The 17,868-nt window shown below is 39.0% G+C and overlaps 1 long non-coding RNA gene and 1 gene segment (V, D, J or C); one reads left to right on the plus strand and one right to left on the minus strand.

Annotated features, from left to right (window-relative positions):
* The window catches only part of LOC140333452 (immunoglobulin heavy constant mu-like), a gene marked incomplete in the record, with an annotated part of 720,383 nt that overhangs the window by 254,853 nt on the left and 447,662 nt on the right, over window positions 1–17,868 (minus strand).
* On the plus strand, window positions 5,018–9,665 carry LOC140333464 (uncharacterized). The gene is made up of 2 exons (XR_011921360.1): window positions 5,018–5,622; window positions 9,298–9,665. It is a non-coding gene; the product is annotated as an uncharacterized lncRNA (long non-coding RNA).

Below are 17,868 nucleotides of genomic sequence, written 5' to 3' on the forward strand. Positions count from 1 at the left end.
CACCGAGGGGTTGGGGAGGCGGAGCTACAATCATTCATTGAAGATGCTCAGTTGTTTGAGTCATCTGACGAAGAGAGTCAGTTCACAGGCTTTCCCCCTAGTTACTTTTCACCAAAACACTCTCAGCCAGACGAGGCAATTGAAACTGGCGCCAAAAGGCCGCTGCTTCCTTTCAGCACATATAGGGAAATTGTCTCTTCCGATGATGATGATGATGTCCTTGATCCGACATGGGGCGAACAAGGAGATCATCATAGGCAGGAAGAAGAGAAGGAGGAGGAGGAGGAGGAAGAAGAAGAGGAGGAGGAGGTTGCAGAGCGCCCTCAAAGGGGGAGAGTGGGGAAGAGGGTAAAAGCTGCCCACACTCTGACTTGCCTCACTGGTAATTGAAGTATGCATAGACCGAAATCGGCGTAAATGCCTCAACAACCGCGGATCGCCACCACGAGCACCAGCTCCAGAGCACCTTTCGGCCCAGTTAAATGTTCGCCAGTGTGGGCATTTTCTAATGTCCATAGTGATGACAACACTATGGTCATCTGTAAACTGTGTGCTCAATACTTGAAACGAGGCAAAACGAGTTTCCTGTGCTGCTGCCAGCAATTTGAGTGTGGCATGTAGCTGATCAATACCTTTTTCAGGCTCCACCAGCGGTGAGCAGGAGCTCCAACGCAGATCGGCTGCTGTGTGTGGCGTTGCTAGCAGTCAGGACCAGGCATCATTGCCATCCCCCACAACGTCTACCCCATCATCCAATGTTTCTGTGGTTAGCATTAGCAGCATCCAACCTTCCATCCCACAGATGCTGGAGCGCAAGAGGAAATATGGCCCAAATGACCCCAAAACAAAGCTGATCAATGTGGCAATTGCACAGCTGATTGCGGTAGAGCTCCTCCCTTACCAGTTGATGGACTCCGAAGCGTTCCGTTACGCGTTCCTCTGCGCAAACCCACAGTACGTTATGCCTAAGCGACAGTACTTTGCACAAAAATGTGTTCCTGCTTTGCATGAACACGTGCAGAGCAATGTGTCCATGGCACTGCAGCACTCAGTTTCTGGCAAAGTGCACCTGACAACCGACAGTTGGTCGAGCAAGCATGGAGTGGGAAGATTTATTTCCTTTACAGCTCACTGGGTAACTTTGGTGGCAGCGGGGGAAGATGCAGCTGTAGCAAGGCCTGCATATAAACCTCCTCCCAGAGCACATTGCTATGCAATCTCCTCCTCAACCCCCACTTCCACCTCCTCCTTTGAATCTTGTGCCTCAACCTCTTCCTCCAGGGACACTTTGCCGTGGAGACCCAGCACCAGCACCTCCCATTCGTGAGCATCTGTTCAGCGCCAGCAACAACCTACAGTTTGCTATTTCGGTGCACAATTCCGACCTTGCCACGCAGTCCTGAAATTGCGAAGCCTGGGTTCCCTCAGCCACACGGGCGTAGCCATTCTAAGTGCATTGCCGGAGTAGGAGGAGAAATGGCTAACTCCCAACAGACTTCAGCCAGGCAAGGTCGTGTGTGACAATGGGGCTCACGTCATGAAACATATAGTACAGCGCTTCCTTCGGAATTACCCAGACCTCCAGCCGCTGTTACTGAAGGCCGGAAAGTTGTCAGCGCATTTCCGCCAGTCGTACACAGCCAGTGCCAGATTGGTGGAGTTACGGTGAAATCTCAACCTGCCAGTGCACCGGTTAATTTGTGATGTGGCCACACGTTTGAACTCCACATTTTACATGCTGTAGCGGCTGGCTGAACAACAGAAAGTGGTGGTGGATTACGTGGCAGAGCCTGTTCGTTTCAGACGCATACCCACACTACCTTTTTTCAGCCCTGCGGAGTGGCTGCAAATTGAGCTCATCCATTCATGTCTCCAATAGCTACTGCTTTTACACTGTCCAAATAGGTGATGGCTTTAAATTGTAATGCCCTTAAAGGCATTAGTAACTGGCATCTAGAGCTGGGTTTAGTGCATCTTTAATGACACCCCGAAGTGTGTAATCTGAAATTCGTGATTGAACGTAGAAGGCCAAATCTTCTGCTTCCACCACACTTTATCGTACTGAATTTCTGTGTATGTTACCACGGAACTGGGACGTGGGACAGCAGTCCCTTTGTAAATGTTGGGGGGATGAGATGTGAAACACCAGTATAGTTAATGGGATCCGAGAGGTCCTGGATGACCACATTGAGCCATGAAGTTATTGAGCTCAGCAGACGTCTGGAGACTTCTACACAAAAAGTATGTGGCCGTCGTGGGAGACTCCATTCAAAGATCCGTCAACAAGGGTCTTGTGAAAATACTGCAGAATGATTACTTTCGGACTGAGAAGCAGCTGAAAGGGAAGGGTAGGAGGAGGCAGTGGGCCCGGAGACGAAGCAAGGAGGGCATTAGAAGTTGAGGCCATCACCTATATGGACAGTGTCGAAGCTGTAGCTATTGGAGGCATGAATGAATGAATGAACGAGATTCCAATCTGTCCCTACCGAGATTGGAATCTCGCTGATCCATTCATGTCTCCAATAGCTACAGCTTCGACCCTGTCTATATGGGTGATGGCCTCAACCTCTAATGCCCTCCCTGCTCCTTCTCAGGGCCCACCGCCTCCTCCTCATGCTGTAACTGATGTCCCCTTCCCAGTTCCCAACTCTGGATGCCAGTTACAAATGCCGTCCCCGCTCCATCTCAGTGCCCACCGCCTCTTCCTACTGCTGCTGCTGCTGCCACCTGTAACGTATAACAGAGCTGTGTAGCTAGCTAATTTTTGGACTTAAAGACCGCCCTCAGAGACCTCTGCCTGTACTCTGAAGCCTGTGTATGGCTTGTAACGGAGCGTTGAAACCTGGTGGCTAATTTTTGGACCAGAGGAACCCCCTCTCTGCCTCCACTCAGGGACAGTGTAAAATCCGGCATGTTCCCTTGGCCGACCCATAAAATGGCATGAGCTATTCGACCAAACCTACTTGCCAGCAACAGAAAAAAGACTTCCTTATTTTATTTTTACTTGTACAGTGTTGTGCAGAGCTGGGAGAGTCTTGACATGTCTTTTTAAATGTATTTATAGGGTGTAGAAGCTCTCCACCGACCCGAATTACAACCCAAATTTTTCCCCCATTGACTTTAATGGAGTTCGAATTCGATGTTCGATCACCCGAATAATTATGCATTATTCGACTGAATAGCGGTCGAATCAAATAGTGAGTTATTCGACCAATACTAATGTCTAGGGTCCATAAAGTTTTTTCATTTTTTTTAGTTTAGTTTTGTTTGTGATTAACTCACAGTGAGGATTTTATACAGTAACTGATACCACTCCGCCTAATATTATGTTGAGACAACATCCTAATTGCATTTAATAAAATAATGTACCTGTTCAAACTTACATACATATTCAACTTAAAAACAAACCTACAGTCCCCATCTCACATGTAACCTGGGGACTACCTGTATATCTAATTGTGTTCAAAATGTATATACAAAAAACAGAGCAAAAATCAACCAGTCACCACCTAGGATAATAGGTACCATGGTTGGTTGCAGATAACACACATTATAGGCTTAAATGAATTGTCATTGTTTGAACTTTAATACACAAAAAGGCACGTTTCAGATTTCAGAACATTATTTGACTATTTTAAGATTGACAAACATTTTTTTGAATAACCAACATACTGTAAATGTAAAAACATGGCAAAGAATATAACAAAAAACATTAATACCAAAAGAACATAAATAAATGAGAAAAAAAGGGGTTATGTTCTATATCCTGGTGTACTGCCAGGGAAGCTCTCCTTCAGGTGAAACAAAATACACAGCAAATCTGTCCCTTAAAGTCAGAGCTTCTGTACTTGCACGCACAAGGCCAGTCAATGTCGCCAATACAATGAGCTTCACAGTTATCAATGTTGGTGGGCTTACATTGGCGGACAAAGTTGTGGAGGGCACAGACATCTTTCACCACATTATCCATTTTGTTTGGGTGCAACATTATGGCAGTGCGGAATATTCTACAGGTATTTGTTAAAAATGCCAAATGCGCACTCCACTGTGTGCCTGGCTCAACTAAGCCAGTAATTAAAAACCTTCCTTGTCCTGTCCAGATCTCTCTTAGGGTATGGCTTTAGAAGGTTTGGGCCTAGAGGGAAAGCCTCATCTGCCACTAAAACAAAGGGCATTGTCCTTCCACCTTCTAAAATGGGTTGGGGTATTTCCAAGTGACCATCCAGGAATCGTTGACCCATAACTGATCTCCTGAAAATGGTGGAGTCACCAAAACCCCATAGGAACCCACATCAATTGCCACAAAGGTATAATCGCTGTCCATAATAGCCATAAGAATAACACCAAATAATTTTTAAAAGTTAAAATACTGTGAGCCAGTGTGTGATGGCCTTTGAACCTGGATGTGCTTACCATCCAGAGCTCCAATGTAGTTCGGAAAGTTGCAATTGGTAAGGAATCCCTGGCTGATGTTACGCCACTGCTGCCCTGAAGGGGTGGGCATTACTTAAGGCTTGAGTTCCTCCCAAATGACCGTGCAGGGTTCATAGACCACTTTAGCAACTGTAACCTTGCACATGTGAAAGGTGTACTGTAGGGAAGTAAATCTTTCTCCAGTAAAATCAAGCTGTCCATGTTCACACTTTACTGTGCTTGTTGTATCTGCAGCAAAGAAAATGGACACTAACGTAAAATTTTCATATCTACCAAGTGCTAAAATGCTTGTAAAATCACTGGAAATTGTGGGGAAATGTGGGAAAATGTGGCATAGACAGTTTACAGCGTTAAAAAATGCTATAAAACGCTAATAAAAGTGCATAAAAATGCATATAAATGCAGTAGGAATGTTTACATGCACTTTTAAAAAGGTCTGTGTAGACTAAGCCTTAGAAACATCATATAAATATATATATATATATATATATATATATATATATATATATATATATATACATATTATGGCTTTTCTTTAGTTTATTTTACTGTGTTATGTATAAGAAACATTCAAAAACCATAAAATGCCCCACAAAGTTAATCAGAACTCTACAATGTATTGTTACAGTGTGACATTTTTAAGGTGATATTTTCACCCATATAACACTCAAAACACAAACAACAGACAACCAGAAGCCATTCAAAGCATCACAACTTTAAACAACTTTAACTACCTCAGCTCCACCCCTTTGCCTATGTTTGTAATCTTAACTGACTTTAATGCATTTGAATAAAATTAGCAATCAAAATTTCAGTATAGCAAATTGGAAACGCTTCACTTATGTTTAGAAATGTCAGAAATTCACCTAAATTATTTTAAAGCTTTGCATTTTTTTAATGCAATTCAGTTTGTGTACAACATGTCCGTTGATTTGATACACTGTGTCTCTTGCACAATAATATGTACCGGATTCTTCAGCTTTCATTCCAGTGAGTTTAAAAAACACTTCCCCTTTATTTGTGTCTCTGGACAGAGTCAGACGTCCCTCAACCGAACTGGCATAAACTGTGCTGGCATCATGTCGTATTCTCCCTGACCACTCCATCTGTTTGCTTTCTGATTGTCGAAACCAGTCAACAGCATACATGTTAGTGCTGTCAGTGAGGGAGGCCCCGGTCACTTTACAGGTCAGTTCCAAAGTCTCTGTGGGTTTTACAGTCCCAGGACCAGACTCCACCATTGTGATTTGTGATGTGACACCTGCAAAAAAAGATATAAATCTTGATATATATTACATCTTATAACCTATTCAAATAAGAAGTAGTGAAATCATTAACTGAATTAAAAAGAACCCACATTGTACTAAGGACACAATAACAAGTAAACACAGCAGATGTGTCATGTCTGAAGTTGATAGGGATGTGCAGATCCTGCCTAGATAATGGTTTCATGTGGGCATCTCTCTATTTATTAATAAACGTAGCATGAATATATTTTGCATACACTGATAAATGTGGGTAGGTGGAATACCAATGAGATACCTTGTTTGTTTTAAAACAAAACTTTATCTTGAAGAAAGTTTTGCATTTACAATGACTTTAGACTGTAGCTACTCACTCTAGTAAAAAAAAAAAAAAAAAAAAAAAAATCAGTGAACCTGTCTGTAAAATTAAAAGTTTCTTTAATGAGCTCCTGGCAGCAATCGGACATAAATCATATACTCATAAATGATTTTACTTATTGTTTATTTTTAAATTTTTTTTAAATCTACCTAAACTGATTTTTGTGATAAAGTTGTCACTATCTTTTTATAAGTTACTAATACACGTATTCAGCATTTCTCAATATGGGTTCCAAGGAGAGGATACACATTTATTAGTGAACCTGGGTGATCCAAGAAACCTGGAATGGATCTGGTCCAGAATAGAAAACATTTTCTAACAAATAGCAAATTACTGTTAGGAAATCCATTCCAAGTCTGCTTACTCACCCAGCTTCACTGAAGAAAGTGTATCCTCTCCAGCACTTAGGAGCGTTAATAAATCAGGTCTATATTTCAGCTTTATTGCTCTATTTTACCAAATCTAATCATGTACTGTATATAGAGATATATATTTTTGGAAAAGGTGGAGTATACTAACTGTTAATCATGTACTAAAGAATGCTATTAAGTTCTGCTTCTACTGTGAAATTTGAAGAACCCAATGCAATTTTATTAAAATGTGTGCAATGACTTTGTGCCACTAATAAAATTTTCTTCCTAAGATTTTATATTTGTTAGTGATGGAACAGACAAAACATGATGGGTATGACAGTGGACGGTATGCACAATGAAAAGCACATTAAGTATGTCAGCAAGCAGTATGTGCAGGAGATGAATGCAGGAAATACGATGGGGCCTTTATGTGCAGATAGTGATTGGTAAAGGGTACCAAAGAGACCAGTATGTTTAAAAGCAGAACGAGCGAGGGTATGACCAAAGTGAAGTACATCCTCTTTTACATTTTAGGACAAATTGGCTCTAAAACTATTTACATTTAACCCCAGGTACAAAAAAAAACACAAAAAAAATTCTTAATAAGAAAACAAAAGAAGCCAGGGAGGGCGCATGTGCAGAGCTTGTGAATGGCGGCAAGCTAGGTGAGCTCTGTATTACGCGGGACTTGATTAGCTCAGCACTGCAGACCAATGAATCTATATCCTTATTGAGACACATGGGTCAGCTACTTAATACACTTTGCACCTCTGACAGATGATGGTACACTCAGGTAGAACAAAGAAAGCAAAAAATATGTAAGGCCTTGGTTGACGCGGCATCGAAGTTGATGCCAACCTCTTCTCCCAGTGCCAGGGGAATCTACTTTCCAAATAGAAGTCCTGCTACATAAGGCTCTTGACAAGGTCTCTAAGCAGATTACAGACAATTTACTAAAGAGATAGGAGACCTGGGAGGTCAAACCTCAGCCCTAGAATCCCGATGCTCGGATATTGACAAACTTTTAGGTATCCATGATTTTACCATTTACTACCAAGTACTATAGCCAGATATGTGATTTTAAACCCTACCTTAAAGTTTTACAATACAACGTTTTTCAGCACTGCCTATTCAGCGAGCTCTGTTCAGGGGTTCAGAGCATGTCCTGAGTAAGCGGGACATCTGCGGTACCAATGTCTAGTGAGGTTCCTATAGTTCTGCTGAACTACCCAAGTCACCCAAGTTCCTATTCCCACATAAATCACATTTTTCTTTTCCTCACTTCTTTGCCCCTGGTCCAGATCTTCTACGATAGATCTGACTCCTTGGTCAGATCATGACACAGTTTTACTATCCCTCTATTCTCTCCCCCTTTTCTGCTTCATTATCCTTAAATAGTTCTTTCGTTTGAAAAAAAAAGTTATGTTTTGTTTTCCTTTCCATTCCCACTTTTTTTTTGTCCATCTTCTTCCCCCTGAAAAATTAAAAAAAAATTAATAAACTAAAAAAAATATAAAAAAATTGAGCCAAAATGAAGACGCCATATGTGAAAAACTAAGGCTACCCAGTGATTCAATAGCTTGTGCTGAAGGTTCATGTTAAAAAAAATTACTTCTTGTCACATTCCGCCTGCCTATGTGGCTATACTTGCCACTGACATCTACAACATACAATTTTCTGGGTAATCATATTTCTGAATGTCGGCAATGTTCACATTTATTCAATTTGGGCTGAATTACCAATTGTGAAGTATTATTTGTCACAAATCTTCAACCCAACACTAAGCCTACCAGTAAGACCTATATAAATAGAATACTTTACTGGGACAGTCAGATTTTTATCACCCGATAATCGGCATCGGCCAAATATCGGGCGAAAATCTGCCATGTGTACAGTCGGTGTCGTCCATCGTCCGATCGAGCGTCCTGCCAGATCCACGGACGATGGACGACGACCGATCCTAATGAAAGGGAAGGGGGAGAGCGCACAGCAGGGTGCCGCTCCATCGCTCTCCCCCTCCCCTCTCCATAGAGCATGAACGGTGCTGTATGTACAGCACCGTTCATGCATCGTGCAGTCCCTTGTCGTTGGAAAGGATCGTGAAAGATCCTTTCCAGCGACAAAAATTGCCCGTGTGTACGCAGCTTATTGTTTGACAGTCAGCTTTAATAATTTCTGAGTCACTTTACTCAAGAAATCAACAAATGTAGAGGGATACCTATTTGGCTCATTTATTTTAGGTGAATGGCTAAAATAGCATCTAGACCAAAAGACTTAACGGATGCCAATTTTTGCACATAAGAGGCAGTCAGCAGCCTGAATACGATTATGCAGTACGATTTGCAGGAATACGAAAATAGGATTTGCAGGAATGCCTGCAAAATGTCAGGCAAATAAAATAAAACAGTTTCAATGCCCAGATATACCTTATTTTTTGCTGTATAAGACGCACTTTTTCTTCCCCAAAACTTGGGGGGAAAAGTTGGTGCGTCTTATACGACAAATACCGTGTTATAAAATAATTAAAATAAGATAAAATAAGAGATTTTGTCCCAAAGCTTAACTACCTAACTACGTAAAATCTTAGTGGGGTTATAAAACATACATTTTATATTCTAAATCCATGAATAAAATAAAATATTGATAGACTAACCTAGTCAGATCTATGTATATAAGAGAAATTTACAGGAAACTTATCATAGTTTACTTGCTTTAGGTAAATAACTCAAACATATTCTAGGCCAAAAGAATCAATGATATCAATGCAACCAGCATTTTCAAGAAGCTAGTACAGTTGACATTCAAAAATTGGGCAACCTCTGGACCTGAGGAGTGCTGGAATTTTGAAAATTCCATTATTTTGATTTTTATTTCCCTCCACACACAGGCCATTCTTCCTCTCGCGGCACCACTGATATCCGGCACAGTTCCAGAAAGCAGGCAGCAGGGACATCTCAACGTGTATTTAGTTTAGGAAGCAAGACCTAACTGCTGTTTGTGCAAGACAGGGCCATCAAAATATTAGTGGCAAAACAATGTACTACAGTCCCTGTATTGAAAATGCACTTTGAAATCCATGCCGGAAAACTGAAAGAAACAGATTATCGATGGCCGGATTTTCAATTGTCAACTGTAATGTGAAATCCTGTATTTCTCTCAGAACACGTTTTAATTAAAACTTTTGATTCAAATGTAGAATGTCCAATACATATATAAGGTAACATTTCTGCCATTAAAATGTAGTAATAAAATGAAGCAATGTTTATGATTTTTTTTTGAGGTTTTGGTAACACTCCCATTTGGCATGGTTTCCTTTTTTACCATCTGGTCTACTTGAGTTTGTTTTATGTATGTATATATATATATATATATATATATATATATAGTATGTATCCAGAGAGCCTGTAGAGACCTTCCTCATTACCACTGTTCAGCACATTGTTGTACAGAGAGCTGTTGAAGGAAATATTCTACTGCATCTTTTCCTTCTGGCTCTGTATTAGAGAATGTCATCTTTGAGATCCCAGCAAAAGGAGACAGTAGCAGAAAATCTTTTCTATTCAGTCCATTTAGAACAGTGAGCAGCCAGTGATGTTACACTCATGGGTGAAGTAGGGTTCGCTCTAACAGAGATCTACTGATATGGATGTAGTATTTTGATACGGGGAGCCTGATTCATCAAGCAAAATCAGAAGTTCGCTTGCATGTACGCATTCCGTAATCGAAGCCCTAAAACCTTTTAATCAACCAAATTTAAGCCGTCGAGATTACGCTGGCATATTCTCCCAGCAGTTATCAACTGAAATGATTGCGTGCGTTGAGGCACACATATCCGGCAGCTTGACACTGGCAAACTTGCATTAAAAGTCACTGTTACCCAAAAAATCATTCTTTCAAATGGCATGCATCTTTCACTTAGCCCTAAATAAAAATGTTTGTGGTGTTCAAATGTTTGAAATATATATATTAGCTTAGAAATTTGCAAACCTCAGGATTCTGCTGCACATTTTTGTGCACCAATGCAGACCTGCTATGTGCTCGTGAACTATGTTCTATCAACTGGAAAATGGTTAAAAAACGCACCTGACACTTTTGCAGAGAAGGATCCTCATTCCGGTAAGTTTTTCTTTTTAGGTGTTTATTGTTTGTTTTCCTATGTATATACATATATGCATATATGTATGTTTGTATGTATGCATTTATGTGTGTATATATACATAGAGTATGCAACTCAGCTGGACAACTAATTGACAACCAGTTTGGACAACAAGTGGAAGTGTGCTTGTATATTATAGTGCTAAGATCAGGCAGCACAATGAAAACAAACCTATAACACAACTACAAATGAACACAGGAGGTATGTAGAATAGTGGCAGCAAATGAGTTTATTCAGCAAATGTCAGACCATGACAATTCCCATGTCAATTTATCCATAAAAGGAATATGTACATATTACATTCAATTGACAATATGAGTTTGAGAATGAGAGGTGTGTGTGTGTGGGGTGGGGGGATTGCAAATAGCCGTTTGGATTGGAAACCATCAAATGCATACATTTGTACTAATTATTTGTGGATAAAATGACAAAACATTGAAGAATTGCTAAACAACAGAAAGCATGGTTGGAAACCTGGCACATTGCAGCAACAAGCTAACAATAATGAATATTACAAAAAGTCACAGCAATGCATCCCATACAAGCAAACGTATTTGATTAACCTGCCCCCCCCACAAACTAGTCCAATTAAAATCTATACAATTAAAATGTATTTTGACATACACACACAAGTGAAATCACTAAACTTGAGTCTGATCCAAAATGCTTGGTGACATTTTTGGGACATTCATTCGATTGTAAGATGACATATTATAAAGTACTAATATATGCAGCCTAATATCAATTTCTTTCTAGTGTTGCAACAAATACAAAATGTATCAAAATAACAACTGCAACAAATCAGTATGGGGTCCCCATTCCTCACCCGTAGTTCTCTGTATTCTTAGATAGTGAAACTTTATCTAACAATACATAGAAAAGCGCTGCAACAGCAATCGCTCTTGCTGTGCTGTGATTTCACTATGTATTCTTAGATATTCTTAGAATCCCCATTCATCCCTTGTAGTGCACAGAGAATGTAGTAGAACTGCAGAGGTCATCTGCAGTTCAGTTTCACAATGTGATGTCACGTGGGAAACTGAACTGCCATCCTCTGCAGTTCCCCTACAATGTCCAGGAATTACAGGTGATGAATGGGGACTTGTCCTTGTGATTCTTGGAAACTAATTGCAATTTTTCCTGAAATGGTGGCTGCACGTCTGAGGACTTTAGAGATTCAACTAGGATCTTTGGGCACTACAGGGGATGAATAGGGACTTGTCCCCATTCCTCACCTGTAGTGCTCAGTATTCTTATATAGTGAAACTCTAAGAATAGATAGAACAGCGCTGCAGCGGCAATTGCTCTTGTCGTGCTGCAATTTTACTATGTATTCTTAGATAGAGTTTCACTTGAATACATAGTAAAATCACAGCACAACAAGAGCGATTGCTGTTGCAGCACTGTTCTAAGTATTCTTGAATGGGGACATGTCCCCATTCATCCCCTTTAGTGCCCTGTATTCTTAGATAGAGAAACTCTATCTAAGAATACATAGTAGAAGCACAACACGGCAACCGTGATTGCTGTTGCAGTGCTGCACTATGTATTCTTAGATAGAGTTTCACTATCTAAGAATACAGGGCACTACAGGTGATGAATGGGGACAAGTCCCTATTCATCCCCTGTAGTGCCCAAAGGTCGTAGTGGAATCTCTAAAGTCCTCAGACGTACATCCACCATTTCAGGAAAAATTGCGATTTGTTACCAAGAATCGGAAGGAAATTCGGACTCGGAGCAAATCAAATTTTTCCTGAAATACGGATCGAATTCCACTTCTTCTGCTTCGATTCGCTCATCTCTAATCAGGATCATTCAGTCAAACAGCACAAGGAGAAAATGACCAAAATCCTCATATAAGACTGTACTCACCGCACTGAGGTAAATTCTAAAGCACTTAGTTGCTGAGGGAAACATTTCTTGCTTATTTGTTTTAACAAACTATGTTTGCATATATTGTCATAATACATTTACCTGTTGGGTTTTGTGCCATAGGAAGTACTATATACAATGGCCAACCCTGGTCGGCACCTCTGAGAAAGCTTATTTTCATTGGTAGTCCTCTATAACAATATGTGGAAATGGGATACAGTGTATCATGGCTACCCTAAATATTTTAGAAGCCTATTAAAATAACATAAGGCTGCTAATATGTGGAAAGACCCTTCTATATCCAAATAGTGTATAATCCACATGCTGGTTATGTTTTTCATGATTTACAAATTACTGTCTCTTCAATGAGGGTAAGTATCAATGTGATTTTTTTTTTTCTGAAAATGGTTGTTTCATATAAAAATTTAATCAAAAGTACATACAGAAATTTGATCAATATTTTATCAATAATTAAATATTCTTGCATTGATTTCTGTAATTGTATATACCCTAAACATAAGGAAATGGGGTTAGGACACCTTTATAAACATGTCCCAAAAGTTTAAAAAAAAGTAAGAAAGTATGTGGCTAATTGTAAATCAAGGTTATAATTATGTGAAAAATACATTAATGCAGTGATTAATACTGACAGCTTGGGCTATATTTATAAAACAGAATCTGACACATAAAAAATTCCTTCCTGGGAATCTTCAAGGTCCAAATGTTTCAATGGCAGCAAATGATTTCCATGATAAAAATGTTTGGGGATTGTCAGATTCCCTGTTTTATTAAAAAAAAAAAAATATATATATATATATATATATATATATATATATATGTACACTTTAAAGTAATTTTTTATATTTAATATTCTAAAGCTTTCCTTGAAATATTACCTGGTTAACTTGTTTGTTACCTGTTGCTTGTACCTGCTGTTTTTTTTGTTGTTGAAGAACTCCTACTGGGACTTGAGGTGCAGTATGCAACAGAGATTACGAATGTTGTCACCATCAGCAAACCCACTCTAAGAAATGCCATTCAGACATTTCTGCTCTGTGCATATGCAGAAAAGGTTGCAAAATGGCTGCAGGCCCCCAAAACATGTGGATATATTTTGAATTTTGTGTATGTTTATCAATCACTCCATCTTAGTTTTACAAGGATGATTGGAGGCCCATATGTTTCAATGCAACAAATTAATCCCATGAAATAATGTTTGGGGAATGTCACATTCCCTGTTTTATAAGTAGAGCCCCTAGTGTGCTGTATTATTGTTGTACATGAAATCAAACCCATTATTGGTCTAAAGAAGAAAGACGAGCACTGTTTATCCAACCTGTTCCTAATATAACAAGCATTTCTGTAGCTTAGGTAAGATGCTCCCTTCATCTTTTTGCAGACAACCACTTTCTGTACATGACTTTGGTTGAGTTCCTACAATGTGCTATTTCTTTATAGGCCTGAGAAGGGGGGTGGAGCCCCGTCACCTATGGGTCCAGCCACTGTCACCTATGCAGAGTGCTCATTCAGCAAGCTAAAGTTGGTAATACATTTTTTAAGAGCCACTATGTCACAAGCATGACTAGTAGATTTGGCAAGGCTCAGTATTTAGTCTGATCAAAAGCAAAACAGATTAATTTTAATGTAATACAGAGTTTCGCCAGGAAAACACCTTTTTTCAGCAGACAGTAAATGCTATTATAAATGTCTTTACTATTATAAATATATTACTTTATTATTACATTTAAAGCTTTACCTACTTATCTAAATGTATTAAAATAATCTACGATTGTTGGAAATAAATAATATTAAACACACTCTGTATAGAATTTTGAATAAGGACCCACATGGATTTTCTCTCTGCAGCCTTACTTCTTGCACAAAAATATATACCAGATTCTTCAGTTTCTCACTGGTGAATTTAAAAAATACTTCTCCTTTATTTGTGTCGTCCCTGAACAGAACTGGCAATTTGTTTTGTTTATTATAACATATTTCTTCTAACCATTCCATCTGTTTCCTATCTGATCATCAGATCCAATCCAAAGCCCAGATATAGCATGAAATAACTGTTTCCAAACAATATTTTTTAACTATGTCTATATTTCAATTTAAGTCGGTTTATGTACAGATGGTTAGTTGAATTGATACACTGTGTCTCTTGCACAATAATAAGTACCGGATTCTTCATTTTTCATTCCAGTAGCTTTAAAAAATACTTCCCCTTTATTCGTGTCTCTGGACAGAGTCACTCGCCCCTGAACAGAACTGGCATAAGCTGTGCCACCATTATAACATATTCTCCCCAACCATTCCAGAGGTTTCCTTTCAGGTTGTCGGACCCAGCTCACACAGTGCATGTTAGTGCTGTCAGTGAGGGAGGCTCCGGTCACTTTACAGGTCAGATCCAGAGTCTCTGTTGGTTTCACAATCCCAGGACCAGACTCCACCATTGTGATTTGTGATGTGACACCTACGAATAGAAATGTGTATGTTGTTATCTATTACATCTTATAGCTTAGTTCACATAGTTCAGAATATCTGAAATAAGTACACCCAATAAAAAGGTACATACATTGTGCTAAAGACACAATAAAAAGTAGACATAGGAGATGTGTCATGTCTTAAGATGAGTTTGGAATTAGGTTGTACTGATTCTGCTCAGGTAACATTTCCTATAAAATACTCTGTATTTAAAAGGAAACCAATTTGCATACACAGAAGTGGTTGGGTGGATTGAACCAATGAGATAGTTGGTATAATTTTAGGCAGAAATATAAATGTAAACAGAATTGCTAAAAAATGCACAGACTTAAACAACTAAGGGCATTGGGCAACAAAATACTTTGAAAATGTAACTGTAGTACAAAAATATTGTCCTTCATGAGTTTTACGCCCATGTCACATTAGAGATATGGCTGTCAGAAAAATTCAGTTTATAGAATCACTACAATAAACAAGAGAACAATAACTTTCTCCTCTTCTTTACCAGCAAGGCGCTTTTCAATCAATGTTCTTATTCTGACAAGCAAGATATGGCGGCATTTTGGCCAGCAAGGTAGCAATTATATCAAATTAACTAAATGTATAAAGCGATCCTACACCTGGTGAGTTACCATCAGCAACAGGATCACTTGTGTGATATGAACCATTGTGGGACTTTAATAATAGTTAGGATGACAATAATACAGTAAAAAAACTATACATCCTCAAAACCTTCTAGGTCCCTCATGTGTATTGCAGATTTAAATCCAGATTTAAAGGTTTTATTTTATTTAATTATAATTTGCAACACTTGGATGCCAATTTCAATATTGCATAGCAGCAACTTTTTATATAGATTATTAACTCTTACTGAAGAGACTCAGCAAAGTTGCAAGCCTCTCTAATTCTGGACTCCTATATTCACTCTCAACTCATTCATATGACATGCTACTCCAAATATCAATTCTTCTGATAGGCCAATTGAACATGTGCCTCTTTGGCCCATATAGCCTCCCCTCATACCCTAGTTGACACTTCTACAGGTAGAAAATGCCACAACCATCAGGAAATTCTCACTCTCTTGGAGAACTGCATTGCTGATCTCAAACTTTTCATATTGTTCAAGGACCAAAAGGAGACTCTCATCATTCCCAAACTATTACGTGCAAACAGCAGTGGCCATAAAGGCTTTGCCCCATGAAAAGACTCCTGGCACTGATTAAGTTACCTGGAGAATTTTACAAGCCAATATAATCATATCTTACCGCTCTCCTAATGGATCTGTTTATTATTATCTTAACAAATCAGCCTTCTTTTCTGCCTTTTATTGAGACCCCAACACAGCCCTGATGAAAGGCCTAACAAAAATTGAGAACTCCCTTAATTCACAGGATTCGACTGCAAAAATTAGTGAAAAAAATGTTATGAAAAAAATAAAAATAATGGTAAATTAATTTAATTAGTGTGTGTTTTGGTTTTAACTATTTTTTTTATTTTTTACAGGTTATCCGACAATTACATTATGAATCATAATGTCGTTGTGGGATCCCCAGACTGTAGGAACTTTGCGGTCACAGCTAATCGGAGGCATGTGCCTCCAATTAACTGTAACCGCAGGCGATACCAAGGCAATAGAGGACCTGTCACATGAATATTAAAGAGCACCTGTCACATGAATATTAAAAAGCACCTGTCACATGAATGTTAAAGAGGACCTGTCACATGAATATTAAAGAGCACATGTCTCACCAATATTAAGTAACACCTGTCACATTAGTATTAAAGAGCACCTGGCACATCAAAAATAAAGAGGACCTGTTCAAATTTGACATTCGACCACCCAAATAATTTTGGTCTATTTGAGCGAATAGCTGACGAATCAAATATGAGCTATTCGACTAACACTAGAGATAGCCACTTCTTCCTTCTCTTTCCACTGCATATTTACCTAAGTTTGTACACAACAAGCACATGTCAACAAACATTCGCACCACCATAGCTGCCACCCCGCCTCATAACAAGTTCATGTGTTATTATGTTTAGATGCAGAAAAGTCTTTTGATAAAATGTAGTGGCCATATCTGCATACATACTTACAACATTAGGATTTAGGTATGTGCTTGTATACAGACCCCAAAATAGCTCTTATTATGAAAAATAATCATATTCCTGATTCCATTGCAATATTTGGGGGCACTTGACAAGAACATCCACTGTCACCAGAAGATAGACTATTATCAAAGAACATTGGTAATCTAGCAAACCTTGAATGGATTTCTTAAATGTTCACTTGCTATTAGCAAATATTTTAGTCCTAGACGAGACCTATTCCAGGTGTGCTAGAACATCCAGGTTGTCCCATGATAGTCTAAAATCTCCAGTCTTGGAGAGCTTTACAAAACCAGGCCTATAGACAAAATGCCTCAATGTACAGGTCTCTGTTTTGATTTATGCTATTACTTTTTTTAATTTAAACAGAAGCTTCTCCCCACAGCAGCACCATTAGAGAAATAATTGTGGTGGCATTGAGCAGTATCTTTTTTTCTCACTGACATCAACTGTCAAATAGGCAGGTGCTTGTTTTGTAAGAAACAACTCTGAGTGAGTGGCTGGCGCTTTGCTGTACAGGATAGCTTCATCCCAAATCAGATCTGCACATGCCCTAAAGGACATTATATTTAACTGTGTGTTTAAAGGTGAACCTTTCAGAAACTTTCCGAAGAGACTATATTGATACATTACTGCAAGGTTATTGTGTTACTGATATGCTACATTATATAGCTATAGTATGTATAACGTAATCAGTCTGCATGCAGGAGAAAAAAATTCTTTCTCATATTTCCACTGCCACAGAAGCAGAAACTCAGCAGCCACATTGCTTTTGGAGCAGTATATACTCTCTTACTAGCGTAACATTAATAGGAGATTTACTTCTAATCAGCTTTA

The sequence above is a fragment of the Pyxicephalus adspersus genome, chromosome 6 (genome assembly GCF_032062135.1).
Source record: "Pyxicephalus adspersus chromosome 6, UCB_Pads_2.0, whole genome shotgun sequence".
Classification (NCBI taxonomy): domain Eukaryota; kingdom Metazoa; phylum Chordata; class Amphibia; order Anura; family Pyxicephalidae; genus Pyxicephalus; species Pyxicephalus adspersus.